This window comes from Saccostrea echinata, unplaced genomic scaffold, assembly GCF_033153115.1.
Source record: "Saccostrea echinata isolate AGI-Se365-2 ecotype Australia unplaced genomic scaffold, CSIRO_AGI_Sech_v1 ptg000025l, whole genome shotgun sequence".
Classification (NCBI taxonomy): Eukaryota; Metazoa; Mollusca; class Bivalvia; order Ostreida; family Ostreidae; genus Saccostrea; species Saccostrea echinata.
The window spans coordinates 2065596-2093000 of NW_026889774.1; the positions used below are offsets into that span (position 1 = coordinate 2065596).

Here is a 27405-nt window from a genome sequence, read left to right on the forward strand (position 1 = left end):
AAATGTCATCCCCAATAAGAAGGCTTTCCCATTGAGACCACAGGGATCTAATAACATACCCAAGTCCACTTATTTCATGATACAATGGTCGACTTTTTGTATGCAGCCATCCTTTCAGGACGCTGTCTTTGTCTTGCAGTTCTCTCATCTTGTGACAAAGCTCTCTACCTGGATTGACTGGAAGAGCTGCACTGACATGTGTCACTGTATTTGCATCTTGGAAACTCATTTCATCTTATGCTGATGTTTCCCATTCAGGGTCATAACCACATTGTCGACAAGGCACTCTGCTCAAAGCATCAGCATTTCTATGTTGTATGCCAGATCGATGTTGGATCTGAAACTTGTAAGTACTCAGGGTTTCTAACCATCTGGCCAGTTGACCCTCAGGATTTTTTTAATTTGAAAAGCTACCTTAATGAACCATGATCACTGCGAATCAAAAACACTTTGCCATAAAGATAATGTTTAAAATGCTTAACGAAATGCACGACTGCCAAAAGTTCTTTTTTCGTAACGCAATATCAACGTTCACATTTAGTTAACGTTCTACTGGCATAGGCTATGACATGCTCTTTACTATCTACATTCTGTGACAATACTGCCCCAGTAGCTTGGTCACTTGCATCAGTGTCTAATATGAATGGAACAGTAAAATCTGGATGGACTAGCACTGGGTATTGAATCAAATGATTTTTAAGACAATCAAAACTTAATGCTTCCTGGCAATCAGACGTCCATGCAAACGGTTTCCCCTTCTCTGTTAGTGTATGCAGACACTTAGCAATGGCAGAGAAGTTTTGAATAAATCTTCGATAGTATCCACACAAACCCAAAAAATGACCTAAGCGCAGTGACATTAGCAGGTACTGGCCATTCTTTGACAACTGCTCTCTTCTTCGGATCTGTGGATACTCCTTGTTCAGTAACAACATGTCCGAGATATGTTACTTTTCTTGCAAAGAGACAGCATTTCTTGGCCTTAAGCTTCAGATTGGCAGTTCTCAGCCTTTCAAAGACTTTTTCCAAATTGTCAACCATTTGTTCGAATGTTTTGCCTGTGACAATTATGTCATCTAGGTATATCATACAAACGTCCCATTGCAATCCAGCAAGCATGCTCTCCATGAGGCGTTCGAAAGTTGCAGGGCACAACTCAAGCCAAACGGCATAACGTTGAATTCGAACAACCCTCGTCTTGAGGTAAAGGCGGTTTTTGGCTTGTCTGCAGATGCCATTTCAACTTGCCAATAGCCTGAGCAAAGGTCGAGTGTCAAAAACCAAGTAGACCCAGACAACTGGTCAAGTGACTCGTCAATCCTCGGGAGAGGGTATGCATCTTGTATAGTGCAACTGTTAAGGCGACGATAGTCAATACAGAACCGATATGTTCCATCTTTCTTCCTGACCAACACTATTGGCGAGGACCATGGACTGTTGGGGGGGATGTATGACACCTTTTGCAAGCATGTATATTTTAACAGAAAGTCTTCTGCCTGCTTTAACTGTGTAAAAGTCATGTTGTCTTTACTCTTATTAAATAGATCAGCTAAATCCTTGCGTAGCACTCTGGTAGTTGATGATTTCTCATTTACTAGTGAGTTTTTTTCTGCGTCTATCTCAGCAAGTTGTCCAATTACTGTCCCAGAGTGTACCACCTTCGACTCTAGTTCAACGTTCATTAGTCTAACTGGCACAGTTTCTTGGGGGTTTACCACTGTTCTTGCATTTAGTGTGCTCTGCTGTTTGATGTGCTTATCAACTAATTCAATAATACTCTCGCAGTATGGCAGACTTGAACCCTCTGGAACACACACTTTACCAGGTACGATTATCTCTCCTTAGCGGAATGCTCACTGTCTAAGTTGCTGTAATTCTATAGCATCCAAGTGAACATTTAATTGTCATTCTCTTATCATGACCATTAAGATCAAGAACTTCATTAATAACATCGACTTTGCAATGATTTGTTTTCATAAAGTCAAGGCCCAATATACCATCTGCCTTTAAATTAGCCACCACTGCCTCATTGTGGTATGTGAACTATTCAATGCAAATATTGAATTCTGCCTTCCCATAAACAGACAAGGCAGTGCCATTGGCCGACATGATGGTCTGATTTACCTCATGTAGCTTCGGTCTCACTGATTCAGGCAACTTCTTGTACAATGTCTCAGAAGCAATTTAGCTTTTACTCCTTGCACATTTACATCTATGTACAACCCACACACACTCCTCTATAGATGATCCAAGGCCTACTGATACCTGTGACCCTGATGCTCTTTTTCCATCTTGTTCTATCTGTTTCATAGATGCTTTACTGGATCTGTCATCCGACTGCTTTTGCCTTTTGTTCAACTGAGGGCAGTTACGCCTTATGTGTCCTGGCTTTTTGCATTCATAGCATCTTATATCCTGCTTTGTGCCACTTGCCCTTGTATCTCTACCTCTGTACCGGTTGTCGTAAGGTCTTCTCTGCTTAGAGACCTTAAGTTCCCTGAGTTCTTCAGTAATGCTTTTCATTTTCTCTTCAACAAATTTCATCCAATTCGCAAGATGCATGGCCATTATTACATTTGTCAGAGGTGTCAGGTTGTTCTTCAACAAGAGTTGCTCTCAAATGACCTTTGAGTTCTCTGTCCCTCTTCTCTACTCTGTTGTATGCCTCCAGTTCTACAGCAAGGCTAATGGCCTCATTCCAACTGGCAGGTCGCGACTGCTTGATTCTTATACGGATATCAGAATCAATCAATACATCGATGAATTGATCCTTTGCTAGGGTCTCCCGAACTTCTCCTGGTGCAGTTGGATAACCAAATTGGTCAATTGCCTGATAGATTTGCCTAATTCAGAAAGTGTTTCTGTTGGGTTTTTTGTCTCCTCTATTTTAGTTGTACCCGGTACAGGTCAGTTTGGTAAGGGGGAGAAAACCTTTCTCGCAGAGACCTTACAAGTGTCTCATAATGTTGTCCTCTGTCAGTTGGTAAATCGCCAAGGACAGCTTGAGCTTGACCACGTAGTGATAGTGCTAGAAACAATTCTTTCTTCTCTTCATTCCAACCATTCACATTGGCACAAGCCTCAAAGTGACACTTGTAGTCCAGCCAGGAGCTTGAACCATCATATGTAGCTTGTTTGACTGTGAGCTTTCTCTTTCTATCGTCTCTGTCTGTCTGACGATATGTTTCAGGGACGTATGGTTCAGGGGATGGCTGTCGCATGTGTGTCCCTTTAGACAAGTTGTCTGTTAACCAGTTGTCATACTGTTTCTCTGCAACATGCTGGTCATCGGCAAATCGGACTTTTGGTCTTGCTCCGTCGTATGGGCGTCTGGATGGTGTGTCCTTTATCATTTCTGTTCTTTCATCCCAATGGCTCATTGTACTTTTCCTTCCTTGCAATCTGTTTTCTGAGACGCCTCTCAATGTTCTGTCATATTCAAATGAGTCATCCGACTGACGAGTTGCAAGCCCACTGTCGCGGCTTGACACTTGATAATGTCCCCTTCTTGTAGGTGTAGACTGGTCAGGGCGATACCTCTTCAGCTTCTCTTCCATCTTATCGAAGGTTTCTCTAAGGCTATCCTCAATCTGCTTATTACGTTCACCCATACCTCCAGTAAAATCCCACCGCTGCCACCAACTTTTGTAACGTGTCGGACCTGAGCGGTCAGTACGTCCGTGCTCGGATTACCGAATTTTACTGGGGGTATGATGAATGCAAAATATGCAGATAGTATGACACCTACCTGGTGTCTTTAATTCAAGTGGCCTACGTGCTTTGTACAATATATATCTTCAGTTAATACTGGCACCTGCCTGATGCCTTATGACAATTACCTGACTCTACAACTGACTATACAAGTCAATCGACACCTGCCTGGCGTCTTTTGACAAAATCCTTATAGGTTGACAACTGCCTGGTGTCTTACCGATTACCAGTTGCCTACCCTAGCCAAGTGGCTTTTTTATATACTTACACAGTGCAACTTCACTATTCTTGTAACAGGGTACACTGTCTTATACTCAACAATGCGTTGCAAATAACTAGTCAGAGATTAAATCCAATTGCACGCACCACATGGCAATCAGCAACTAACACACGGCAATTTTCGCACAGAAGCTAGCAGGGCTGTACGGCCCTTAGTGCTACGGCTTAATGAATATCATTCAGTTTTCCAATACTGTATTAGCAAAATACAACAAACTGCCTTTCTTTTGACAATACAATTCTTATTGTCTGACTTGACATCATTAATCAATTTTACTTGTATAATTCTTTTGTCAATTGACCAATTAATTACAATATATACATTGATTATCTATTATCATATAAACAAATAACGGGTGGTAACTCCTCCAACCATTTCACTACATATTATTTTAAAATTGCTACATTGATAAGGGAAGTTGACAATAGAAAATTTGAAGTCATCAAATATATCATAAAGCTTAATTGTCAATTTGCCATTTTTATATTTCTCTAGCAAATTATCCAAGTATGAAACAGAAGTGTCAAACTCCATGGTGTCTTTAATTTTAAAGTTCAGTGGGATACATCTAAATCAAACTGATATTGTTAATTACTGTATAAAGCGTCGTCGATATTTCTAAATGTCTAATTGTAGGCCACGACCTTCGGTAAATGTTTTTTAAATAAATTCTGCTTCAACAGGTCTGGTATTAATGAAACGCATTAAGGACCAGCAGAATTCCAACAGATTGTTGGCAAACCTGCTGGTATCCGAAAGCTACAAAGATATTGTCGATGAGAAGCTCAAGTATCTTTTTTTTCAGATCGGATCCGGAGTTCTTGAGTGTAGAATCAGAATGTTTTAAATGAAATAAGTTAATTGCAGATGATCAATAAGGTATGCAAATTTACGGATTCCATTTTTATTGATATAAAACGTAGATAAAAAAAGTGAAGAACATTTTTAGAGCAACAAATATTTAACAAGTTAAATTGATGCAAAGCACCAAATCGGTCGCAAATTATATTTAGCATTTTGAAGTATATCCACAAGAAAGAAACATTCCAAAATAGAAAAAAAAATAGGCCTATACGATACATTTTTATAATTGCTTAACTTTTATGTGTATTTTTTTTAATACATGTAATTTAATTTTCAGTGATCAATTGTTAAATATCAAAATAAATAAATTCATGGATATGAAAATCCGACTGAGATAAAGGATAGGAATAGATTATCGTCAAATTATTTGATTCAAAGACAAATGCAACAAATTTCTAAATGTTGACAAAAAAGGATGTACAAATTTCACGTGCTGATAGAGGATCGCTGTCACGTGATCAAGCCGATCAGATGTGAAGTGCAAAAAAAGTCATTCAACGGTAGTGTATTCAAAACAAAATTCAGTTCTTCTAATTAAAGTTTTTACAACTTATTAATTACTTTAGGCTCTGTTATTCATATCCGGAAACCCAATACGTTTTTGTTTTATACCTTACGCGCGCTCATGTTGGGGAGCAGTTCATGTAAAAACTTTTATAAAATCATAAAATTAATAAATATCTGATAAGAAATGAAAAACAAATTGAAAAGTATTGCAATTATTTAGACGTAGTATTAAGCAAATTTTTTAACGTTTTATTCGAAATTTTTATGCACGTTATCACTTAAAGGAATTATTCCAACAAAGCAATGAAAAATAACGTCTCATTTCCCTATTTGCACATTCTAACACAACCACAAATAAATCGGCCGCTGCTGCGGCCGATAATAAGGAAAACTGTCGAAATGTTGTTGCATGGATATGACCATATCTGAATTATAATTAAATTATTTTGAAAAAAAAATTAAACAAAGTTATATATCTGATCAACTGAGCTGAATTTGTTATTCAATTTTCACTACTTTTCCTGATGCACATATTTATTCTAGATAATGTAAGTTTCTCCCTTGATATATGGAGATTTCATGAGTAATCTTATCACAGTGCCTCTTCGTCTTTTAATTATTCAGGCCTCAGCAAAAGTTTCAGAAGTCGGGGGGGGGGGGGGCAACTTCCCAAATATATATCTGACAAGCAAAAAAAAAACAAAAAACAAAAAAAACAAAAAAAAAACAAAAAAACAAAGGTAATTTACTGTACAAATCCTAGAATTTGTCAGTGCTTGACCTTACAACGTCAAAAAGTGTGGGGGGGGGGGGGGACCATCCAGCATCTAAAGGGAAAATTACTATAGCAAAATACTACACCCAGAAAAAAGGGGATAGCAAGCCCCCTCCCCTCCACCGCGTTCTACGCGTCTGTTATTTATTTAGAAACCTTGTGATGGTACATATTGTCGTATTGTACATATTGTTGTCGGCGACATTATGTAACCTACCCTTATTGTACATATTGTCGCCCCACAGATAATGTTGCTTAAAGATTTTTTGGCTAAATAATTTTTTTATAGTCTTTTAAATGCAGTTGGTGTGTAAATCACCTTAATGTGTCTCGTATGCTAGTTAATGCAACACGAGTGTGACGGCACATATTGCCGTCCTGTTCATATTGTCGCCGGCAACATTAATGTGTACCTAACCTCACTGTACATATTGTCGTCCATCGGTACATGACACATGACAATACCTGACAATGCTTCCATATAAATATTACTAATCATTGCTTTGCTTTTCTAGAGAAGATTTTAAAGAATTTTCCTATACATTCCTATGTAAAAGTTTGATCGCCCATATTATTACCTGCAGCAGTGTAGTGTTCATGGTGCAAACTGTTTTCTAGGTGGAAGATTTAATATTAGATGTACTTCTATCTGAAAATGAATTCTCCACGAGGGAATGATTTTTCCGAAATTTTAATCAAATGTAAAGTTGTGTCATTTGAATTCAAGTTTTGTGGAAATTAAGCTTTGAGGATTGAAATAGTGTGCATTATTCATATGGATTTAAAAGAGTAAACTCGAGTGGATGCTGTGCAGAATTGTGTTCTGGATTAACTTAGATCTCCGCGTTCTTTTTTTGTTATTTACATGTAAATTAAAGAGTATTTAGTGTATTTGTTATTGTTTTCTCTTGAACACATTTCAAAGTTTACCTGTAACTCTCCATTATGTTTGTTTTAACTGTCCATTCTTTTGGGAAAAAACTGTCCATTTTAAAAGAATGGAAAGTTTTTTGAAAACAATGGACACTTACAGGTAACTTAATAGATTGTTTGAGGAGTTAGCTCAACATTAAGCTATAGAATGGACAACACAAACAAAAGGTTTACGTCACAATCATGTTTTGAAAACAGATTTTGAAACATCGAAACACCGATTGTGAATACGATTATAAAAAAAGAGGAATGTTTAAAGCTAATCTAGCTCTGTTGTTCAAACGTTACAAAATTCCAGGATGATCTTTCTCACTATAAAGGTAACCAGAAAGTTCCAAATCAATTCTCAAAAGCATAAAGAAAGAAGTGCGGAAAACCAAATGGGACAGACTGATCTTTGACAGGCAGACAGAGGCACAGCCAGACAGACAGACGGACGGACAGAGCAGAGGAAACCTATAGTCCCCTCCGGGTTCATCGGTAGAGGACTAATAACCAGAATATATCTACATGTGGTGGATCTACTAAAACACAGAACGATATACTGCTGTGAACTACATGTACGTCTCAAGTAGTTAATTTTATTTGTGAAATCATTACGTTTATTGACACTTCATTTTAAAATATCGGGTTTTGAAAACATAATTTGAAATAATAGTTCATCGGTAAAAATATCAGGTCATTTCAGAAAGAAATATGAAGATAACGAACAGTTATCTAAGATTAATACTTAATTAATGTTGTCTTACTTCTATAAAAATTCAGATTTGTTTCATTTTTTCAAAATCATTTCATAAGAATATATCAGGTCATTTATATAATCAGGTCTTTATTAGAAATATCAGGTAATTTCAAAATTTGTCATCAACTCTGAGAAAATTCTCAAATCAATAAACTCAGACTCAAGCCACCGCCACCAAATGTTTGCGTACATAACAAATCTGAATACTTCCTCAAATTATTTGAAATAGATCTTTACCTTTCTCAACTTGGTACTCAGACAATAAAAATGGCTGCTCACAGGCAACAAAAAGGGTCGAAGCCGTAAATTAATGATCTGGAATCATTTTTCAACGTCAAAAATTAATCATGATCATTTTTTCGGCGTCAAAAAAAAAAAAACAACAAAACACCCCGGTCATTATTTGATGTCTAGAAATAAACCCTTTGCCTGTAGAAAAATTGGCATCACCCTTAAAATCTGCATTTCCTACATGGAGAGAAATGACACCTGTAGAATATAGACTCCTTGTTGATTTTGGTAGGGATATACAGCGCTATGACAAAAGTATTCGCGATTTTTACGCAATGGCGTAGTTCTCGCTGTGCGCTTCGCTGGGAGAATGGGCAATAACTCTAAATAAATGCCGTGTTAATTAACATTCCAAATTTTTCCAGAGATGTCTTCACATCGGAAGTGACGTTATATCATTTTTTTTTTTTTTTTTTTTTTTTTTGTCTGCTGTCTGGAATTTTATGTAAACAAACGGGGACTACGAAGGGTAGGAAATCGACAGAAATATCAAATGATGTCAAAAAAATAATTCTGCACATGGAAATGGAGGGGCAAAAAAACATCAGTAATAGTGAATTTATTACAAATATCTGAATCGACCATCCGATCCATTTGGAAAAAATATTCGTCAACTGGTGAAGTCAGAACTTTGAAAAGAAAAGGGCGCCCTCGGAAGCTGTCAAAAAGGGATCTGAACTGAATAATTAGACATACTAAAACTGACAGAGGACGGGTTTAAAGGACATTACTACATTTAATGAATTTAATGAAAGCAGAGATGCTAATGACTCTGTTCACCCACGGACAGTCCAAAGATTTTAAGCGACGAGTTGTTAGGAAAAAATGGTCGTTTCCGAGATCAACAGAAAAAAGCGTGTTGCCTGATGTTTAGAGAAAAGTAAACTCACAGTGAATAATTATTGGAACACTTTTTTATATTTTCCGATGAAAGTCATATAGTTTTAGGAGAAATCATAGAGTGTATGTGTGTGGAGAACATCTAAAGAGTCCGCAATGCATGTGCCCCCATCGACAGAGAAGGCTTTCGGTTATGGTGTGGGGATGCATCACCTACCACGGGGTAGGTACACTTTGCATGATTAATGGAAATATTAATGCAGTCAGATACATATCCATTTTAGAAGATCAACATTGTTTTTTCATTGTCCGACATTTCCTCAACAAAACGTATCGTTTTCAAGACGACAACGCCCCCGCCCATAGAGCTCGTATTACTCAAGATTACAAACAACAATTTGAAAATAATATTCCTACAATTGTATGGTCAGCTCAATCGCCGGACATCAATATTTTAGAGATGTTTGGACTAAAAATCAAAAGAAATCTGCAAAATCGAGCTCCAAATATTAAGACTCATTAAGAATTGTTCGATACGATTTTACACATATGGATTTCCTTCGATGAAAACTATATTAAATCCCTGTGCGAATCCATTCCCCGTCGATAACTGTAATCAAGTCTAAGGGCCATCTCACCAAGTATTATTAAAGGTAAGTCCGTCAATTATTTCACAATTTATTGTTTATCAAAGACAAAATTTGCTTACTAGGGTACCATCTCAAATTAAACTTAGGAAGAAAAACTGACACATATATGTCAGGTTTTTATAATGGTTTATTGGCGGTTATGGCCATGGCAGCACTCGTAACTGCAAGTACAAAAAATGGAAACAGTTCTAAGGTGAACCCTGGGAACAAATGAACACCCGGAAATTAAAATAATGATCATGTTCTTTAATACTTTCTGAATAAAATTAATTGAAAAGTCCAGGTGAGCACTACTGGTAAGCTGAATATCCGCCACTAGACTATGCAGCAGCTGCATAGTCTGCGCCACCAGTAGAGCTAACCCCCCTTAAGCCTTAAACACCAAAACATCTGACATAGTGAAACTGTAAGTGAAACTAGTATAATGAACCTTTGAATAATCAAAACACCTAATTAATTTGCTACCTATAGGGCCTGATAATGAAAAACGCTGTGAACACATCATCACTCAGTGAACACTTTGCGGCAACACAAATGGGAGCCAGCAACAATTTTGCTTTAATAGGGCGTCCCAACAAAGACAGTGTCACATCATCAATCAGTGAACACCAAACCACAACATGCAAATGGGAGCCAAACATTCTCCCAAAACAAAAAATCGTGTCGCATCATCAATCAGTGAACACCAAAACAACACAACATGCAAGTGGGAACCCACAACAATTTTTACTTCATATGGGCATCCCACACAGACAGTGTGACATCATCAACAATACCAAGCCACAAATTCAACTGGATGCCAGCAACAATTTTACTTTGTGTGGACTCCCACACAATTCATTGAACAAATCGTAAATCGATGAATACTTTTCAACAGAAACTGGGAGCCAGCATCAACTTTCTAATATTAAAGCACCCCAGCAAAAATTGATAACATACATTGATACAAGGCAATGCAAAAAAAGGGGGAAATGCAGCATACATTAGCAACAATAATATCCTAAGCCAACTAAGAAAGATGGTTACCAAAACCATGCCCCGACTGAGCTAGAAATTAAAACATAAGCATAATCAACAATATAGTAAAGCGTAACTGTCAATACTTCCTATTTCAAATTGTGATATTAACCAATACCCTAACATATAAGTCATAAACACTTGGACTTCAAGAATAATGCAGCCATGGTCCATGATCGCCGACCTTTGGGGTTACTGATATTTCATGATTCGTTAAGAAATATTGCAACGATTGCTGTATTCTATGAAGAAACAAGCTATTGGCCAAGAAGTTTAGGTGAACTTGGTCTTTGAAAAGATTAGGATTTGCATCTCTGAGCTCTGGATATCTAATATACTTTCCCCCAAGTTTAAGGATGTTGGTTGCTACAAAGCTATTTCGACGTACTCTAGCTCTCTCTAATGCTAAATGGTCCACCTCCCCGCGCCAATGTAGCCTGGGTAGAACTTGTGACCAGACTAATGTAGTTTCGGGTAACAGCTTCTGTATTTTTATTAGACCTCTTTTAATACCATTGCGAAGCATTACGCACTTACCGTCTTGCCCAATGTCATTCCCCCCACAGTGTACTGTAAACCAACTTTTATTCGCGTGCGAGAAATATTCGCGAGTTTCGCGACCTACTTGAACTCGCGAATATTAATCGCCGCGAACCATTAATTTTGCTTTGTATTTGTAGAGAATGTTTCCTCAGTCGCGAAAATTAATCGTCGCGGATTGATTTCAAACTGACGAATCACGAATTAAAGTTGACGCGAATAATAGTTGGTTTACAGTATTACGAGATAGTGGGGTGGGTCTTCAATTTTCAATAAGGTCTGTACTTTGGTGTAGACTTGGTTCCATTTCATACCCCCATTCCCTTGCTAAAATACTGAAGCATTGTGTCTAATTAACTGGAGATTTGCCTTAAATGAGGAAGAACGGGCATGCAAAAACGCATGCTTAATAAGTGAGGATCCTAAAATCCAAATTCTCTCGTGATCTACAATGACATGCATGATTTGTTATTAAAGACTAGAAAATGATTACATGTAAGTGTGCCCTGTTATAAATACTAACACCCCAACAAAACAGGCTACCCTAATTAACACCTTATATATTTATACAGACATTTAGATTTCCACCTGCCCCCCTTTGCAATTTGATCCTCCCCTTTGCCTTGAACCCAAGCTTCTGTAGCTGCCCCTATACGAAAGGAATGTGTCTTGTATGCTTGGGTATCTAACCCTAAATTGGCATTAAGCATAGAGAATACTGCCATGACCTGATATCTTGTAACCGGGTCCCATCGGCATGGCAAAAGAAAGGGCCAAGTTGCTGTGGTCTAACTCTCATAAACGCTTTTAATGACTGCACTGGACATATGATCTTAGATATTGGTATTAAATTTATGATTGCACCCTTGCCTTCTTGGTCAGTCTTTGAATGGCTAAGATAAATTTGAATGCTATTGCTAGATTTTGAATACTTAACATCCTGAATTTGAATAGCATGTCCTACTTCCCTACAGCTGTTTTGGACAAGCTCCCCCATTCTAAAGTACCCAAAAAAGCAGTGATGAGGATAGCAGAGAAAAGAGTAGCCTCATATTGTAAAGGACAAACTACCGGAAGCCTGTCAAGCATTTTGTGAAGTATATCCTTAGTGATGGGCTTGCGATTGTCCGACTGTTTCTTAGAGCGGCAAAGGCCTGACAGTGTTTTCTGCACTACTGGTATCAGGTATGCCTGATATTTTACAGTAATAGGAAATTGCTGCTAAATACGATCTAACTGTGCTAGAGCTATATTGGCGAAGTGACAAAAATGCAATAAATTGTGAGAGTTATTGTGTGGTCGGGGGCCAGGATATCTGATGGTTGTAAGTCGTTCTAAATGCATTAAACATGTGTATGCCCGAGCTGTACAATTTTTTTCGTATTATCAGCTAAAGACTGGTTTAACAGGACTTGAGATTTATGCTGTAGATCTGCTGCTGAAATGCGAGGGGTACCTCCGTTTGCTGCTTGTCTGCATCCGAAAATGACTCTTTGAACCTTGACCATTGCTGTCGGGAAAGAGAGTCCGCTTTAACATTTTTTACACCATCTATGTGTTCCCCCCTAAATAAAATGTTATGTAATAATCTTTGCAAGACTTAGGGTCTAAGTCATTGCATGATTTGCTTCGATTTTGATGTCTTGGAACTCAAAGATGGCCCCACACCCCAAGTCTGCATGACCAGCACCGTCTGTGAACAACTGGTGGTCAAAGTCTGTAGTCCAGTCGACTGTCTGATAAGAAGTCACCCCGTTAAATAAATTTAGAAATAACAACCAAGTGTGGATGTCTTGTTTCATGTCGGCTGAAACCCTACGTCGGTGATAAGGCCTCGTCAAGCCACGAGTAGCATCGTACAGTCTACGAACAAATGCCCTGCCTGATGGTATAGACCTAACACAAAAATTTAACAACCCTGTTAGCCTTTGCAATTCCATGAGGGTAGCCTTCTTTTTAGCCAACATAGCCTTCAATTCAGTCTTAGGTTGACACAATTTTTCATGTGGGATTTTGATTGTCATGTTAATAGTATCAATTTTTAATCCAAGAAAAATCAAAACTGGAGTAGGACCTATTGTTTTTTCCTGAGCCAGTGGAATACCAAGGTCTGTGCAAATTGAACTAATACACGACATAAGATTTGCACAGTCCTGAGTGCCTGCTCGCCCTGCTAACAAAAAATCGTCCAAGTAGTGTACAATGTTGCTACTTCCTGCCTTTTCCCTTAGGGCCCTCTCTAGAAATGTTGTTAATTTTTCAAACTTTGCGCAGCTTATTGACAACCAAAAGGTAAACACATATCTATGTAAACTTTGCCTTGGACTTTAAAACCTAACAATTCGAATTTATCAGGATGAATGGGTAAGAGTCTAAATGCACTTTCAATGTCCAAATTTGCAATCAAGGCCCCCCTCCCCAACTTAGCTAGCATATCAAGGGCAACATCAAAGAATGTGTAATTTATAACGCTAGACCCTGCTGGATATGACAAATGATGAATAAGTTTAAAGGATCCGTCTTTCTTGGGCACTAGACCCACTGATGATAGCCTAAGATTAGCTAAAGGCGTAAAAGGAAATGGCCCCGCCACTCTACCTAAACAAATTTCTTTATCAATTAGTTGAATTGCTTCATGCTCTAGGCCCTCTAATGATTTCAGGTTGCGACAATCTGTTGCATGTCTCGGACCTTGGTAACAGAGTTTAAAACCTTGTGAAAACCCTTGTAATAATTCTGCTGCCGTGTGTTGGTATGGATAAAATCTTAAATAGTTGCCTAATTGTGAAATCTGAATAGGGGTAGTAGCTCTGTTACTAATGTCTAAATGGCTGCACTGGTTTTGCATTGTTTGTGGCTGTTGCCGACTAGGCCCGTCCGGCTGACTGTTGAACACTGGGCTTAAAGCTGAAACGATTTGCAGGCAAATTTAATGAACATTTAATGGACGGGTGGTTCAGTGAACAACGCATGCATAGATGCTTATAAAAACATGGTCTTTTTTGACAAGAACCCCGAAAATTAAAATCATAACATTTGTTAACATGATAGAATTACAAAATGTAAAAAAAAAAAAAAAAAAAAAAAAGGAAAAAGGAAAAATAAATGTATTTGCATACAAGGTTGCTAAAATGATCCGGGAATTTTCGAAATGCTGACTTTGACTGAGACTGAGTGAAAGTACTAAAACACTACATTGTATCTTATTTGTTAGTATCTTGTCTCTGTTTAGTAGTTGATTGTACTCAGAGCATGCTGTAGCATACCGAATAATTTGGGAGACTTAAACACCATATGCAGGCGATAGTGGAACATTACTACATAAATACATGTAAGAATTAAGTTGGCGACTGAAAAGTCGATTCGAAAGTCCTCTCATTAGAGTAAATGTGTTAGTGGGTCATAACCGTCTGTAATCAGTAAAATGCCAAATATGAAACGGATGATAAAGAAAGATTAAGATAACGGTTTTAAGTAGAAGCCACTGTGACATATTTTTATTGTATGCTGAAATATGAAGACAATTTACGGAAATCGGATTGATCGTCCTCTTTTCAAAAATCAAATGGTCATTTACATTATCATTCATTTAATAACTTTAGATAGAAAAATAAAATTCTAATCTACATATATCAAATATTTTGCCTGTAACGGATCGGATGAAAATGAATAAAATTCGCCAGTTAATGTTTTTTAAAAATAAATTTTGACAATTTTGTAGCATTCTCTTAAAAAGTCATTAAATGCAAAGTAATTTGGAATCTCCAAATGTGTAGTCAATATACTAACCGACAATGGATGAATGGGAGGCTTATTTAAGTATTCGGGTCAGAAGTTCTTAATTTTCACCTCTGGATAAATAGTCGAAGGGTAAGCAACATATCAAATTTGTACAGCCATTCTACAAAAATACTTTTACTCCTCAATGCGATAATTCGGAATCTAGAGGCACTTTTTTGAGTATTTTGTTTTGCTATAGTAAATTTTCGTTTAGATGCTGCTCCCCCCTTCACTTTTTGCTGTTGTAAGGTCGAGCACTGTCAAATTGCAGTATTTGGACAGTAAATTATATTTATTTTTGCTTGTGAGATAATATTTGGAAGTTGCTCCCCCCCCCCCCCGCATTTTTTGTCAGTTTAGGTTTTTTTTTCTCAGATTTTTTAGGGAGTCCCCCCCCCCCCACACACTTTTGAAGCCGTTGCTACGGGCCTGTCACGCACAGATTGTAGATTTCAAACAGAACCGAAACTTATCTGAAATTGACCACGGAACCTAATATCATCGATTGTAGTTGAAAGTCAGCTATTTTAGACAATTACATTTTCGACATAACAAAATGAATTAGATAAAACAGTTGTCTTTCTTAAAAATTTAACTTCGTAACGGTAATTCAGGAAATATTTTGCATGAAAGGTATAAAAAAAAGTTATTTGTTTGGGTGCGAAATGCTTCATACTTTTGTTTCACATCTTAAAACAAACATTAATTTCATCTACTGCTGAGAATTTTAACTTTTATTGCTGGAAATTAACTTCCGTAACGATTAACTTCCGAAGCGGTATTTTTCCCATTTTAACTTAATATCGGATTCATGCGAGACTTCATGAATCACAATTTAGCGTTCTATACTGAACATTAGAAACAAAAAATTGGTCAAATTTCGCTTGATTTAAAAAATAATAAATCTTGATAAAGCATTTACCTCCGTAACATTACCTTAAAATCAATGATACATGTATATAGTATATTGAAATTGTTGTAAAAAGATATATAACTATACCAGTTTTTTGATATTTCCTCTAAGAATTATGATGTTCGTTTTGCTATTTGAAACAATTATTTTTTCGTGTTTTATACCCTGAATTGGTCCTTTTATCGTAGAATAACTGGTTATGGTCCTGATGTGAGAAAACGAAAACATGATATACAATGTATCTGTAAAAAAAAAACTTTGCTGTATGAATATCAATGTTAAAAAAAATACTGAACATCAGCGCAAATAAAGCAGGAAGAAGTGGCAATCAGGCACCTCCATATTTCCATAATTTTCGAATCTTATCTCAAGGTTATCTTAAGGTTATCTATAGAGAGTGCCTTTTTGGTGTTTTCATATAGGTCATAATGTATTTGTTAATCAACGAAGAAGGTTAGTTAAAGACAAAATGAATGGTGAGTATTAAATGATACATTAAATTGTATTTAACATATACCATGTACTACAGGTGTAATTTTTTTTATGATTTGCGTGCCTGTTTGCGACGTTTTTTCTTCATGACGCAAATGTCCACCTGGATGACTTGAAACGTATATATTAAAGTATCCACAGAAATACTTCATAATTCGTAACAAATGTATAAAATTAGGTTTAAATAAGCATCTTTGTTGGGTTGAATGATATATGGGTTGAATATATAACGACAACAAGAAGAAAAGACTAGGATTTTGTAATAAATGCAGTTAATACTCAAATATCTTAGAAGAGTGATGCCAGTGTAAACATGGTAAAATAAGACGAATAATGACCCCAATAAAATAATGACCGGGGGTCAATTTTCGCCGTCGAATAATGAGCCCCGGTCATATTATTCGACGTCGAAAAATGACCCTTTTGCACGTAGAAAAAGTTTCATCACCCTAAAAATCTGCATGCCCTACGTGAAGAAAAATGACCCCCGTAGAATGATGACCCCTTGTGGATTTTAGGGAGCCAAAAAAAAAATCAATCAAGAGACTTGTTGGCCAAAATGGTCACCTGAGCTAAATTGGGAATACCAGGTAAATCGATGATATGTTGATCTCATTACATTATACAATTATTGCTGTGTTTAAGGTCAATGCGATAATTCGGAATCTAGAAAAGTAAAAAGATTTATCGAGCGCAAAGGGCGAGGTGAACATTGTTTCGTAATGGTGGAAAATCATTCTACTGACAGAAAAAACAACAATAACTGTTTTATTATATGATTCAGGAATTAAATTGATACAAACTGATCATGATTAAGCAGACATGTCAAGTTTCTTGTTTACATTTGCTCAAGTCCTAGCCAAACACAGTGAGAGAATCGGGGTTAACATAAGCATAACTTGTATTAATTTGCATTTGAAATCTATTTTTCGTGCAATGTAGAAAAAATAAATGTAAGGCATAGCATCGAAAGGGAAATAGGGCATTACAAGAAGCAAAAATGACAAGATACCTTAGAAATATCTTTGATGAATCCCTCAAAAAGTTTATTGATGTAAGGGGGATTTTCTTTTAAGCTACTGTATCAAAAAGTTGGCGTAGGAAACCAGACTTGCAATGAACATTTTCAAGCGAAAAAATAGAAAATTTAGTTCATGAAAATTGGGTGTTCTACCCCACCCCAACCCTGATTCTGAATGCTATGTTCACCTTGTCCACTCAAGAAGGAAACTATACTGTATTAAAAAGAGGGGGTGGTTACAAGACTTTCAATGAACATTTTCAAACTAGAAATTTCTAAAATTTACATTCAGAAAAAGTGGGACCCCCCCCCCTTCTCCGATTCTTTATGCCTGAATATTATGTTCACGAGTGGAATTCGGATGCAGGTGAATTAAATAACTTTTCAGATTTGTTTTCAATCTATTTTCAGTTCAACGTAAGAAAAATAAATCCTTATGTTCACCCGGAAGGTCAATAAAATGGTTTGTCTTTAATGATAAATTGAAAACATTAATCTATTTCAATATACGAGGGGTGATCAAAAAGTTCGCGAACTATATCTATATTTACAAAACCACAATTCAGATCAAAATGAAATTTGGCCCAGATGTAGTCATACACATGTTCTATGAATAGCAGATGTTATGTAATGTTTTGCTCCATGTTTGTGACGTCACAATGTGAAAATGACGTCAATATGTAGGTGACTTGTTACAAAAAATGATTGACTCAGTAGTACTCGAGCAACGAAGTTGCTGTAAAGTTTAACGTGTATCTTGGAAATTCCTTTGCAGTAGCATATAATAACTTGTACAAGGTTTATGAAGACAAAAGACTTGCAAGAAATTTAATCATTAATTGGATTGATTGTTTTAATGAAGATAGCCGTTAAAAATGATGTTTGTTCTGTTGCCCAATGAAAGCAAGCTGGGGAAGAGATGTGTCCTTAGCTGAGCAAATTGTTATAAAAGAATGCCAAGTTACAGTTAGAAAAATAGTTGAATATCTTAACAATAATATAATTATTAAATCCCTGAAATATCATTTACTTTAGACTTTCAACATATCAGATATGATAAAAAGAAGGCGCCCACACTTTATCCACAATGGATAAACGACGCTTCCGAGACAGAAGACTCGGGTTGTGATGGTCGTCATGCTCATTCTGGGAAAGGATATTATCCTTATCCACCCATCCTATTGCCGAGATTTGGCCATTTCTGACAAATGCACAGTTCTTGTTATAAAATATAACTTGCATGGTAAGAAATATAAGACTCGGAAAAATCTTTAAGCTTCTGTAAACAGAACGCTACGGAGCATGTCACGTGACCGCCTATATCACGCCATTCGCGCATGCGCAGAACGGTGGCAAATGTGCATTTAAATTGGAGAGGACTACGTTAAAAAATAATGAACACTAAAACCTAATTTCATTTCTTTTATGGTAGTAATTCAATTAGTTCGCGAACTTTTTGATCACGACTTAGACGACCATGTTAACAGACTTGGATGTACATTATGCTGGGATTCTTCTTTATTACCTCTATATATTTGAAAAGAAATTCCCATAGACCACTGTTTATGAATAGAATTGAATGCACATTATACGATTGTATATATTTCAAACATGCAGAAATTTTATGTCCTTCTTATGTTTGCCACGTCTAACTGTAGACGATGAAGACCAACTAACAACAAAATTTTCTGAAAAACAGGTTGTTTACGTCTACCAACTTATTCGATACCCCAAAACACGATTAATTTTTAAATCGAGGCAGGCTACCGACAGATACATGTAAGTTGATGTTACAGGGGTTTCAACAACCTCGTTTAAAGTCAGCATTTCGTAAATTCAATGGTCGTATCAATGACCCTGTCAAAAGACATAACCTATAATTGGGTCAATTGTTTAGCCTTTGTTTTTATACTAAATTCGACAACGGAATCTCCCGTTTACCTGATTTATTCATAGGGCTCACGGCGGGTGTGACGGACCAACAGGGGATGCTTACTCTTTCTAGGCACCTGATCCCACCTCTGCAATTTTCGGGGGTCCTTTTTTATGCCCTGTTAACAGAATTGTATTGTTTGTGGATATTTTAAAATCATCACTGTTTGTTATCTTTACCTTTTTTCATTAGGAAATATATCTACAGTATGTTGTTCGCACGAGATATAATGTCATTTGCGATACATTCTACCTCATTTGCATGACTTTTTATGTCATTCAATAAATATAATTTCAAAAATAAATATTACATTGCATAACTTTCCGTATTTATTTCAAAAACTTATCTCATTCATTTTTTCCTTTACTTAATTTTTTTTAAAAAAGTTTATCGTACTCAAAGCATGCTAAATACTTTAAGAGACATGTTTAGATAGAAATATGCATGTAAATGTAATGTTGTTTTATTGCATTTTAATTGCGTGTTCGTCCAGTGTTGATCAAAAAGGTCATAACTTTAAAAGAATTAAACATTGAGGTAACGTTCAAATCTTGGCATCAATCACCTGTTATAAATATTGTATCAATCTGTACATTGGAAAAGGGGTCATTTTTCAAGGGGGGGGGGGTCAATTTCTTATAGGTCGCATTTAGGTCGCACATATAAAAAAAATTCCAATATGGTTCATTTTCTACAAAAAGTTAATTTTTTCCACTGCTTGGAGTCATTTTTTGTCGTTGAAAAATGACCCCGGTCATTATTCTATGGGAGTCATTATTCATCTTTACACCGGGATTTCGAGCCCTTATTGACTAAAACAAAAACTGTAAATTTTCTTTTCTTTAAATTGAGAAGACACTTTATTTCAGTTATTCCTCCTTTTCGTAGTTCCTCAAAAATACATGTATGATGTTTTAGCGCTTTCATATTTGAACTGAATTTTCGATTATAAATTGTTTAGCATTTATTTAGATAAGTGCGTGAGACCTTTGAACTGACCTCCTAACAATTGCAAGATGTTTTATGTCACGTTTTATTTAAATTCTCTTATTTTTGCATTACCTTAATTTACTCATGGGATTTTACAAAAAATCTTGAAGCTTGGTGGTCTTGTAAAAATACCCCCCCCCCCCCCAAAAAAAAAAAAATCTTGCTCTCAGAAAGAGATACCCCTCACAGACCCTCCTAGCACCCCCATTTTAGAAACCTGGTGACAGTCCTGCACGAATGAACTTCCAATATAATTTTTTTCCAAAACGAATTAATACAGACATGCAAATATTTTTTTTTTTAATTCCAAGTTCATGACCTCTCTCATATTATTAAATAACATATTTACATCAACTAAGTTATGTCAGGTTGTTTTCGTTTTTTTTTTTTTTGAAAAGTATATGTTATATTTAACTACTCATTAAGTCTGACTCAAAACCGCAAAGAAAACTGGGGGGTCAGTGTGCATCTTATTGAATAAAAGTACAATTAACTTGACTTTTTGTCCCCCGCTTTCGCGAAAGCGGAGGGACATTAAATCTCATTTGTCTGTCTAGCTGTCTGTCCGTCTGTCTGTTTCAAAAACTTTAACCCTGGTCATAACGTTTGAATGAGAAGAGGAAGGGCTTTCATATTTCACATGTACATTACCAGTGACAACCCCTTTCCAAATAAACTATGGTTTTTGGCCCCGTGACCTTGATGTTTGACCTACTTTTCAGAAATTACAACATAACTTTAAATTTTTCATAAAATATGAATGAGAAAAGATAGGGCTTTCATATTGTATAATTATGTACCTTATCTGTGACAAGAAATTCCAAATATACTATGGGTTTTTTACCCTCGTGACATTGACCTTGAAGTTTGACCTACTTCTCAAAAACGTTATCTTTGCTTATAACTTTTGATGGAAGAAGATAGGGCTTTCTTATTTGACATGTGCATTATCTGTGACAAGATGTTTTCGAGCATGCTATAATTTTTATCCCTTTACCTTGACCTTCATGTTTGACCTAATTTTCAAAACTTTTAACTTTTGTGATTGCTTTTGAAAGACATGTGACAGGGCGTTAATATTTAACAAATGCATTACCTGTGTCAAAATGTTTCCAAATGCGCTATGATATTTGACCCCGTGACCTTGACCTTCAAGTTTGACCTAATTTTCAAACATTTTATCAGTGCTGGTAACTTTTGAAGGAGCGAAGATAGGGCATTCATATATGACACGTGCATCACCTGTGACAAGCATTTCCAAATGTACATGTACTATGAATTTAAACCCCATGACCTGACCTTGAACTTTGACCTAATTTTCAAAATTTTAACATTGCTGATACATGTAACTTGATTGAGAGAAGATATGGAATTTAGGTTTGACATGTGCATTACCTGTTTTAAGACCTTTTTGATTGTATACTCTGGATTTTGAAATTTTTTTTTCACATGTGCATTACCTGTGTCAAGACCTTTGGGATCTAATATGATATTTGACCTCATTGACCTTATGATCTTGATCTTGAAGTTTGATATAGTTTTGAGAAGCTATAAACTTTGCCATAATTGTTATAAGTTCAATAATTTATGTCATTTTTGCATGACGCACAGACAAGACAGGACACACAAACAAGACAGTTACAATATGCCAGAAATAATGACATCTCATCCACTAAGACACCGAAAGTGGGGGACCACAATATTTTGACATTGCTTGTTTGCTCTTAAATTGTAACACTCAAGTTAATTACTGTAACCTTTGTCAAATTTTTCCAGATGTAATTATGGCAATAAACATGATCTTATTTTATGTAAAATAGTTAGAATAACATTTATTATTAAAAGAATCATGCAAATCAGTGCGCAAAAATTACTGTATGACCATTTTGCACTAAGAAGTATCATGTTTGAGGTATTTAAAATCTGAAAAGGCAATAAAATACTTTCTTGTATCAAGTTTTTTTATGACTAAAGTGCAGAACGGTTGGAAGTATCGTGTAGTTTAAAATTATGAAAGAGAGGGAGTTGGGGTCAGTGATGTCAGTTTTGAGAGGGGCTGTAAGCACGCTAGCTGCAATAATGTAGCCCTCTCCCGATTTTTTTTTTTTTTTTTTTTTTTTTTTTGGAGAGGGCTACAACTCCTTAGGATCTCCGTAATGGTGCAAGTGCGGGAGTGATTCACTACCGCACAGATTTCGGCTCAAATTATCAGAAAGTGGGTATTTTATTAACATATCTTACCTGAACTCATAAAATGTAGTTATGCAAGACATGAACTGATCCAAAAATATACAGAACAATCCGTATATCGGTTATTTTTCGTGTATGTCAACATCACAACTTGAATTTATCCGCCATGTTTACTGACCTTGATCGATTTTATTTTGGGACAACCAATGAGAATTTGGGATCTAGGGGAGCGGATCTGTATGGATTTCCCTTATTATAAGCATATATATCACTGTTTATGATAAAAATATCACATGGAATGCTTTTATTTATCGATGTTTAGTTATATCATACAACACAAACATTTATCAACACCGACATTTACATTATCAAGTGATTCTAAATTTCAAGCGCAAGTCTCGGTACATCACGCGAGAACTGTCATGGCTGCTGAGGTGAACGACTGGAAAACACGCATATTTATTTTACTTGGTTTTCGCGTATAATGGGCTATGATGTTGATAGTGAATAAAAATTCCGTCTTCTTGGAAGTAAGTTGAATGCAAAAACAATTTATTTTGCCTGCAGTCGCCCGTATCTAAAAAATATATTTGCACCATTACGGAGATGCAGTGGAATTGTAGCCCTCTCCTGAAAATATCAGATTAAAAAAATCGGAGAGGGCTACATTATTGCAGCTATAAGCACGCAAGCGAGATGGCGCGAGATTTGAATACTTCCGGTGACAAACAACATGGTGATATGCTTTGCCTTCGGTTACAGTCACGTGCACCGAAGTGGTGTAAATACTTGTAGTTTCTATTGTTTTCCCACGGACGCAAAGAAAAGGACATAAAGGGGAAGATTGTGCAGGTCAGTTTAATGCATTTTTTAAATATAATAAGCATGTATTAAATGAAATATCGGTCTGATATACAGCATGAGTTACAAGAGATCAACACATTGCATGCGTGTACGCGCCACTGTTACCGAGCTCAATAAAAAATGAGACGATTCCTAGAGTTGATTAGTGGAACTTAATGATAAGTTAATGATTTTTAATCCTTTCATATTAAAGTATAGCCCTATATCTGTATTGATCTACATATATCTGTATATCAAAGAACTATAAGCTGTACATACCAGCATGAATATACATATCCCGTTTACATGCATCATAAAATTATATAAGAAATTGAAAATGGTTAATTGGAACTGTGTAATACTGCTTCAGTGTTATGTTGAGCAGTGTCAATATAAAAAATATATGTGTTGTAAACTATACAGGGCAAGTACCTGTTTGCCATTACCAAGATCACGATTAATATCAACAGTTGTCAAACTATAGAAGCACATCATGATGATACTGATGTGTACATGTAAATGATGTCAATCAGCACTGACAATATAAATGTTGCTACTTTAAAATTATACAAACAATCCTTTATTTTTATTTAGAAGAGCTGATCGACAGCCAGAGAATCAAAACGACAGAATATGTTCTTGCCATTTCAAGGAGGGAAGAAAGGAAGGAGACCCTGTCTACTTTCCTGGGAATGATAAAAAGTACATGGACTATCCGGACCCTGAAAAGTTAGAGAAGTGAAAGAGAATTGTATGTAAATATTAACTCATTATAAATATTGTTTTACATGTAGTTTAAATTACAACATAAACATTTTGGGCAAAAAACATGATAAATATAATGCATTTATGATATTTTTTATTTACAGGAAAAGGAGAAAAACATGTTGGTCTCCATCCTGTGAAGTCGATAAAATAAGTCACCCCCTATCCTGTGAAAGAGAGCAGACACAAGATGATGTTGATTGTGATGACGTAGAACATGTAATTCTATTAATAATTTTTTGGGATTGATTGATTTTAAAAACATAAATACATAATTAAAATACTTGTAAAGAAATGAGATTATAAATGTGTACACATGTATATATTTTAAGGTTGAAGTAGAACACAGTTATACAGTGTCTTGATCTCGAAACTGTTCCAAAGAAATGCAACGACTCTCATCAGAGGAAGAAGTGTTACATGCTATGAAGGTCAACAGTGATAAAAGAAAGCCCATGAGTGTAGCAGAAATTAAGGACAGTGAAGAAAAGGTAACATTGTTGATGAGGTAAGATGAAATTTTCAAACTATAAAAAATTATTTTGTAGGGACCTTTATATGTGAAATTTATCAATGACAATTCTTTTTTTTTTTTTTTTTTACAGATGCTGCTTTATACTTCAATACAATATTATGTCTTTGAAGTGCTTGTGCAACTGCTTGGTCGCTTCAAATTAAATTACTTCCTTTGTTAGACACCATCCCTTAAACTTGAACATCAACTTCTGATTGTTTTCATGAAGCTAAAGCTAAACCTTTGAGACACTGATTTGGCTCACAGGTACATGTATATACTGGTAGTTACTCTTTACTCTGAATAAATGAAATAAATAGTTTTCTGATCATGCGATTAATGACATTCAGTAGTTGTTTTAGTTTTTTTAGCTCTACTGGTCAGAGACCAGAAGAGCTCATGCGATAGTAAGGTGTCCGTCGTCCGTCCGTCCGTCTGTCTAGTTGTCTGTCTGTCCGTCTGTCTGTAAACAATTTTTCAAAACGCTATTCCTCCTACAGTTTTGGTCTGATTTCAATATAACTTGGCACATACGTAGACTACACTAAGATACATAATTTAGTGCATTGGTTTTTGATTTCGATGAACGGTGTTGCCATGGTTACTAAAAATAGAAATATCTGTGAAATTCCTTTTAAACGCTACTCCTCCTACGTTTTGGTCTGAATTCAATATAACTTGGCGCACAAGTAGACTACACTAAGATACATAATTCTGTCTATTTCTACATATTGCAAAGTTTCAAATCCAAGTGCTACTTTTATATTACAGACCAGTATAGCTACAGTCTCATCAGAGACTTCTGGTTTATATAGATTTTTTAAAGTAGGACACATATTTTGATAACATGATACATTTTGATTTGCATCAATGAACCGGTTTTGTGTAAGCAGACCAACAATTTCCAACATTTTCCACTCACTAGATCATGCCCTCCATGAAATATTGTACAAGGGGGTTTGTGACGGTACATATTGTCGTTTTGTACATATTGTCGTCGGCGACAATATGTACCTACCCTCACTGCACATATTGTCGTCCATCGGTACATGTTGTCGCCGGCGACAATATGTACCGAGACGAGCCTTATTTTTCTCCTGCATAACGGACGACAAAATGTGCAGTCAAGCACCAGTATATATTGTTGTCGGCGACAATATGTACAGTCAAGGCCGGCATATATTGTCGTCAATATATTGTTTTGATGAATATTTACTTGAGAAAGAAAGAGAGATAGACAAACACACACACGCACAGAGGGGGACGGACAGTGTTCTTCGCAATACCATAGGGAGAAAACTTTGTTGGTCAGAAAATTGTGTCCAGGATTGATGTACATCACTATGATATGTCAAGATACCAAAATTCTTGAGATATCTGATAAATCAGCCTCTTCTTTTTTCTTGTGATATATACATGTACTTGGAGATTGAATACATGTATTAGTTTTTTTGTTCAGTAGTAATGATTATTTTGAAAATATATTTTTGCACTATTCTTATACAATCAATTCCCGTATAATTGGTGTTGGGGTTGACATTTTAGATCACCTGAACTGGAAGTTCAAGTGAGCTTTTCTGATCACATTTTGTCTGGCCGTCCCTCTGTCTGTAAACTCACAATTTCAGCTTCTCAAGAACTACTCGGTCAATTTCAAGCAAACTTGCCACAAAGCATCGATGGATAAAGGGGATTCCAGTTTGTTCCAATGAAAGGCCATGCCTTCTTTCAAGGGAAATAAAAAAAATCTTCTCAAGAACCACTGTGTCAGAAAAGTTGAAACTTATGTGAATGCTTCTTTATAAAGTGTAGATCCAGTTTTATTCAGATCATGTCCCTCGGGGGAAGGGTGTGGCTACAATAGGTGATTAAAGTTTTTCATAGAATATTTAGAAAAAAAAAATTTTTCTTTCTTTTCAAGAAGTACTGAGTCAGAAGAGATGATACTTTTGTGAAAGCTTCTTTACATAGCGTAAGTTCAATTTTGAGGTGCTGGCGGGAAAAAGATCCATCACTGCTCAATGACCCTGAGTGCCAAGTATAGGTTTAGATTTGCATCTCTCCACCGGCATGTTAATGCAAATGAAAAATTCAAAAGGGTAGGGCAACAATGGGTGATCAAAGTTTTATATAGGAATATATAGAGAAAAGCTTTAAAAATCTTCTTAAAAAACAAACAGATGTAGCACCGGCGCACCCTTCCCGCCTCCCCCCCCCCCCCCCCCCCCGTGGTTTGTTTTTTTCTGCTTTGGTAAATTCTATAGTTTTAATTTGTATATATTATTCTCAATTAAGTCAAGATGTAAAATTCCATAATGAAATAATTTACTTAAGATATACATATACATTAATACACTTTTTAAATTTTTTTTTTGCTTGAAAAAAAAAATTCTGAACAGCCCCCCCCCCCCCCTCTCCCCGTTCTGAAATTTCTGGATGCACCATTGAGAACAGCAGTAGGCCCGTGATTAATGTTGTTTATATGGAAGCATCATCAGGTAGTGCAGATTCCTTCAAATCAAACCGGTCCTTGGGTGGGGCCACAATGGGCGATCAAAGTTTCACAGAGGAATATATAGGAAAATTCTTTAAAAATTATCTTTTCAAAAACAGCAAAGCGATGATTAGTCATATATATATATATATATATATATATATATATATATATATATATATATATATATATATATATATATATATATATATATATGGATTGATTGATTATTATTGTTTAACGCCGAGTCGGCAATATTTTAGCCATATTTCGGAGATCAATTTAAGTGTATAAGACCATTTTTAAAGTTTGTGCTTTCT

The 27405-nt window shown here is 36.0% G+C and overlaps 1 pseudogene; it reads left to right on the forward strand.

Moving 5' to 3' along the window:
* The first annotated feature begins 23152 nt into the window (after nt 1–23152).
* On the forward strand, nt 23153–24854 carry LOC133192491 (uncharacterized; annotated as a pseudogene).
* Nucleotides 24855–27405: the final 2551 nt, after the last annotated feature.